Source organism: Anser anser (genome assembly GCF_964211835.1).
Source record: "Anser anser genome assembly, chromosome: 13".
Lineage (NCBI taxonomy): Eukaryota > Metazoa > Chordata > Aves > Anseriformes > Anatidae > Anser > Anser anser.
Window position 1 is genome coordinate 4,073,122 of NC_139734.1, and position 6,559 is coordinate 4,079,680.

Genomic DNA, 6,559 nt, shown 5'->3' on the forward strand with positions numbered 1-6,559 from the left:
TTTTCTGAACCAGTAGAGTTTCAGTTGCAGCAAACAGAGAACTGCGATGTTTGCAGGCACGTTGGTAGGCTGTGAAATTTAGCTAAAGGAACAGCTAAATGCCATATGATACTACTTTTCAATGCCATCCATACGTTTCTCAGTCTGCATAAACATGTTTCCTTTCTTTTAATATTCTCACAACTCTTCAACCAGCTGCTAAGTAGTAATGCTTCCCATTGGTTTCTCAAGTCAGCAGCTCACAAGAGAACATCTGTATTTACCGTCTTTTGCTCTTTTTAATCTGTGCTGATTACAGGGTAAGTGGCTAACATCTCTCTCCTGTTCTTTCTCCACATTTGCTACCAATCTCCCAGATTTAAAAACATACCTAGATGATTAGTCCAGTATGCTAATAGTGTCAGAACGTAGCTACCATTTTAAACCTTGTTCTCCTACCTCCTTCTGTCCTAAAAAAAAAAAAAAAAGACCTCACATGGCATGCTTACTCCTGTAATGTAAAAATTGTTTTCTCAGGGAAGATATTGTGAAGTCAGTTCCAACGCCGCTATGTACAAAAACATCCTCGGGGCACAAGTGACTGACAAACAGGATCAGGTGGCATGAAAGGACAACGTGTCTTTTGTAGTGGCAACGTTTTCTATGTGGGCATCGAGGCTTAGATCTCCTGAGGAACATGAGTGCCATGCTGTAGCGATTCTCAGACACAGCAGATGCACACATGTACAAATTTCTCATAACAGAATATATGTCAAAGACAAAGCATTCAAATAATCAGGCGGTTTCAGTTCATTGCAGATTTTACCAAGCAAAGGACCAAAAGTCAGCTACGCTGTCATCAGTACAACTCCCTCTAGGACATCCAAAGTAAAAAGGACGCCAACATGCGAGTTGTACCATGGAGCAGCCATGCTCTATGTGTACTCACAGTTATTGATCTTCTTGTTGCTGTGCATGGGGGGAAAAAAACAAACAACAACAGAAAAACAACTAGAAAGTGCAACTGAAATCTTCTCTGAAAGGTCATCATATGCACAATCGGCTATTTACATTGAAAATACTGGAAATATCAATTGGGCTGGAAAGGAAATAGAAATGGTTAAGGTTGAGTCTTGTATTTTAAATACAGGAGATGTAAAACTGATGTAGCACCAGGGAAAAATTTGAGATAGGTAGCACAAGAACTCAAGAGTACTCTTTTTTATTTAGCAAACTAAATGAATGCTTTTGCTGTTGCTGACGAGGCACACGTGCCCCCAGATTTCCAGAGAGAGCTGGGGTGATGACACTGATGGGTAAGACCTTAGGAACTGCTGTAGGAAAACATACTCCCCTCATTTCCCTGTGGTTCTGTAGAAAGCCTGGCCATGGTCCTACTCCTTGGGCTCTGCAAGGACAGTGTCACGTTCAAAGGCTGTGGACAAGGTATTGGCTCAGCCTTTGTTCTTATCAACTATTGTAGCCAAGCAACTGGCAATAAAACCTGCATTATGTCCTACGTGCAAAACCAAAAAAATTACCTTCTCTCTAAACACATCTTACATACAAGAAAACTGGAATGGAGTGCTATTTTCAAAGTAAGACAGGCAAGCATATTTGTACAAATGCTTTTGCAAGGTGTTGTTGAAATAAACATGTGTCAATGTAACACCTTTTTTTTAGCATCTCAGCTAATTTTACTCTTGCGGAGCTCCTCAGCCTATTTCTAATTTTAAGGAGTTCTCAAAGTTCAAGACAGCTCAGAAGATTCTAATTTCAAAAGCAAAATGTGTGTTAACAGCAAAAAGACCAGATGAAACTATAACTACTGTATATGCTGACTGTAGCAACACTGAAGTCTGCATTTTATTGCTTTGACTCTGATCAAGTGCATGTAATCAATGAGAATTATTACAAAAGAGTTAGGAAATAATTCTGAGGATACATCAAAAATGCAAAAATTTGAAAGTTAGATGAAGTTGAGATGGCTCTATTGATTTTGAAAAGGTTTGTAAATTACACAGAAACATCACCCTGTTTTAAAGTGGATCTGAAATCTTTTTAAGCAAGCTCTATTATTATACACAGTTCCCAGTGCAGCATTTCCTTCTGTGAGCAAACTCATTCTTAGCCCTTAGCCTGCTATGTGCGTGCTTGTTTTTGAAAGTGGGAAAAAGGTCCTGTGTTAACTAATGCCAGATAACTATGGTCATTCTCTTTTGGAAGCCTTCTAGACCAGTATTTTAAGGAATATAAGCACAGACTCAGTAGCTAGTTATCACCCAATATTATTATTTTATTTCTGAGGAAATTTCAATGCACACTGAGGCTGAAAAGAAGGTATTCTGCTAAACCTACATAATCACTACCACAGTAATTGCCACCAAATTTGTGACCTAGCCAGTATGTTACTGTATTTTGTTTTTCAAAGGTTCATGCCAATGTTTTATTGTAGTTTCCAGCTATGTGAATTTCCCTATATCAGGCTGAAATCTTATGCAACTTAATAAAATAAATAAATAAAATCACAGTATCCATGAGATCCATACACAACTAAGCTTTACTAAGTCTTGCAGTAAATCAAGTCTACATTTTGAATTTTCTGTGAGATCCAAAGAGAACCAAATAACATAGGTGTCTAGCTTTCAAAGTAAACATTTCACAAAGTCTAGTCTAGAGGTTCTATGCTTGATTAAAGATCATAGCATGTCCTGAGTTGGAAGGAGCCCACAAGGATCACCAAGTCCAACTCCTGGCTCCACACAGAACCATGCAAAAATCAAACCATATGTCAAACAAAGATGTATGACAGTCACAGGAGTTTTGAAGTGATAGAGGCAAGAATAGAATAAAGTAGGGAATTTCCAATTGAAACTCAAGTATGTACATGAGTAGGTGTAATCTAACCAACATCCTTCTCTCTTTTGGGGTATTATTGTAAAATACTCCATAGGACCCAGGCTGAAGAACGTAAGGTTCTGTACTCTGATGTTCCCACCCTGAGCCCTCAGCCTTTCACAGGAACCAGTGAGGTTCACTGTAAAGCACTCTGTCTTATTTAACTAAACAACGAAGAGTTGAAGCAAATTGAAAGTCCTAGACAAATTAAACAAATAAGTATACAAAAATGCAATAATCTCCACAAGAGAAAAGACAATCTACCATTGTAAGACCAAGTTTAACTGAGTCTGTTCCCAATCATCTACGTCAGATCATTCAGAAATCAAGCATACTTTGTGTTTAATGACATAGACAACAGACAATTTTAAGAAACAATTCTTCAATCTTCTGTCTGATCTACCTATTTAAGTAGTGATAATATCAAACAAAACATCACGACTCTAGTATGTTCTTATAAAACACTGCTATTTTGCCTTGGGATTAGATCCTACTGAAGTACATGGGACAGGTCAAAAAGCTTGCAGTAGGACCAGCGGTATGTATTTAAAGATCAAAAATTGGACTCCAAACTCTGCAGGTAGGGCATTTTTTTTTTCCATTTGACAATAGATATTTATGGTGATCTAAACACAACAACATCTTACAATCAATAATTATGGAATGAAATAGGATGAATAACATCGAGGCTGACTATCATTTGCAAAGAGTGAAATATTTTAGTTAATATATGTCTTTGTTTGGCAATTTGACTAGTACTAAGCCTCCTGGCTTCTGCAAATAGACTTTTTTTTCAGGGCAAGAGAGTTCTTCTAAGCTGCTTCTCTGCCCCTTATAGTAGAAGAGAAACAGAGAAACAACATTGTAAAGAATAGTCATTTTCCACTTCACCTTCGAGAACCGTCTCCAAGAATTTTCCTAACCTGTAGGAGTTACTGTATCATCAATTTCAGCCAAATTTCAGTACCTTTAAATTGCATGACAGAACTGAGAATGTTACAATGAAGTCCAGAAGATCAGTAGCACAATACTTCACTATTGGTTGATTATGGTGGCTCATAGAATAAATTTGATCTGTGTGAAACACTTAAAATACACTGAAGCCATATAAGTAGAATGAACATAGTTTTTCAAAAAGGTAAATATAGTGCTAATATATTATTTGAAATTTGAATGCCCTAATATTTAATTACTTCATTTTCTGTAAACACAGCACAATTATTATTAAAGGGATTCAATTATGATTACTAAAAATATTACAGGTAATTGCAGAAGACCTTAATTGTAAAGATGAACTCATCTTCACAAGAATAATATTTTCCCTATGTATTGAAACTATGCCTTTATTTCTATTAACGAGGTGCATAATAATGACTCTGGCCATTTGAAAACTTAAAAGTCTGTAATTGAACAATTATTAGTGTCACACTGCCTTAAGGGCACTATTTATCAAGAGATTTACATGATGGGCAATTATATCCACTCAGCCTTGAAGGATAGATAATAATATCTTCTGATGGAAACAAATTACCCTTTATATTTCATTTTTTAAAAAAAAAAGTTAGAAGTTTAGCATCTCTATTTTATTAGTTAGATGTTCCATACTACAGTCTTTCAGAAGACTTGCTTTTCTGCTACAGTACAATAAAATTGCCAGCATCAATTCATTATGTTAGTTACCCCATCATACAGAGGAGGTAGGGGGAAAAAAACAAAACAAAACAAAATTTTAATTCATGTCTTTGACCTATGATGTTTCTTTTGCTAAACTTTCATGATGTGAATAGTTTTGTAACTGTTACTTCTGAAAGACAAAAGAAGCTTAATAAATACACAAAAGATCTTCCAACTTCTGCACATATTTAATTACAAACTTACCCCTTATTATTTAAATGATTACTTAAATGTCTTTAACAGATTGGCATGTTAAAAAATGCAGACATCCAAGCCTTTGACCTTTCTTTCTTAACTGCTTTTCAAGTCTTCAAGAAGTATAGACATAATCCTTGCCCCTCTTTCCCCAAATGTAGCTTTATCTCTCCCAAATTTATGAGGGGGGGAAAACAAACAAAGAAAAAAAAAAAAGCACACCATTGTAATCACCTCAAATAAGAAATGTTATGAGTGGACTCATTTTGTAAGGTCCAGATCCTAAAGCCGGGTAAAAAGAACTTTATGAATATAAATGCAAGATTTCTAAATGCACAGGATTTTTCTTTTATTTTGTGTTGGTTTTCCAGCTGAGACTGACTAAGTTCAAGGAACCTGATTAGACTGAGCAGGTTGTGATTTGAAGGAGAAACACTTAAGTACAGGAGCTTCAAACCCTGGCAGGACACCAATCCAGAGCCTCAAGGATACCACACAATAACGAAGGCATGTAGGTATGTTTTTCCCTCTATCTAAAGTGCAGAGTGATTAGTTCTGGAACCATTCATTAAGCCTTCACACTGTGTGCTTTAACTACTGCCTGTCTCTGAGGAGATGAACAACAAACTGGCAATCTTGCGATAGATTTTTAGATCAGAAAGGTCCATACGTCTCCTTAAAACATTTCCAACAAAAATAACCAACTTAAAACTTGCATGGAAGGCCAAAACCCAGAAATACAGTCTGCCACAAGGAGAGCAGAGTGATCTGCAGCATTACAAACATCCTGTGCTTTACTCCAGAAAGAATAAAATCGTGCTGTAACCAGTAGAGCCATCCTTTTGTGGTAGATAGGGCAGTGTCTAGCAGAGCACTGCCTAGTACTAACACATAGCTTATTTACTACAAATAATCACAAGCTAGATATAATTAGGACATTAATTATTTATTACATCAAGATTACTGTGACTGTTCAATGCTTCACAAGAAGATAGGACAGTCACTAGCCACCTTTTAAGAAGGACTGAAGAGCCACTTTAGGCATGAAAAGAATTCTTTCCCAGGAAGTCTCTGGGATCCGTCACTCTCATTATCTTTGGCAACCCAAAAGAAACGAGAACCAAGGCTGTACATTCTGTTTTTGGAAGACTTAATCCATGTGCTTCACTGACACATTACTATTATCAAAGCCTGAAATGCTCTTCATGTGTTATTATTTGCGTTAAACAAAACACAGTGGTAAACACTTCATTCTTTTCACAAATTCTGTTTCTGTCAGCTCAACCATTATTGTTTTCTTCTTGTCAAGTTTCAGCAAATAGCCTGCTAAAAAGCTATCTGCAACTTAATTAAAATACACATTATTAATGTCATGTTTATATGGGAAGTCTTTGGCAAAATAAGTAGCCTCTAGCTTTTGAAGGAATCGCAATTAAGTCTGTCAATATGTACTAGTTGCTGAAATACATGAAGAAAACAAGACTAAGTGAAGCAATTTGACCTGCTTCAACCACATCTGCATAAAATGGCATTTCACAGAGTATCTGATCTAGAAAACTACCAATGGATTAATTACCAGTAACTGTCAGTTGTGAGACATAATGCTAAACTAAAGGTGCTAGATTATTTAAAGCTGATTTTCTTTAAACAAAATAGGTAAAATCCTGTCTTGATTTAGATACATAGGAACTTTAGCACTAGTTCCAATATAAACATATTTTCTTTGGATTACAGAAGACGTAATCCTAATATAACTACGGCACTAGCAGTGGCTGTTCAATGCCCAGCTGAAAGCACCCCAGAGTTCCAAGTT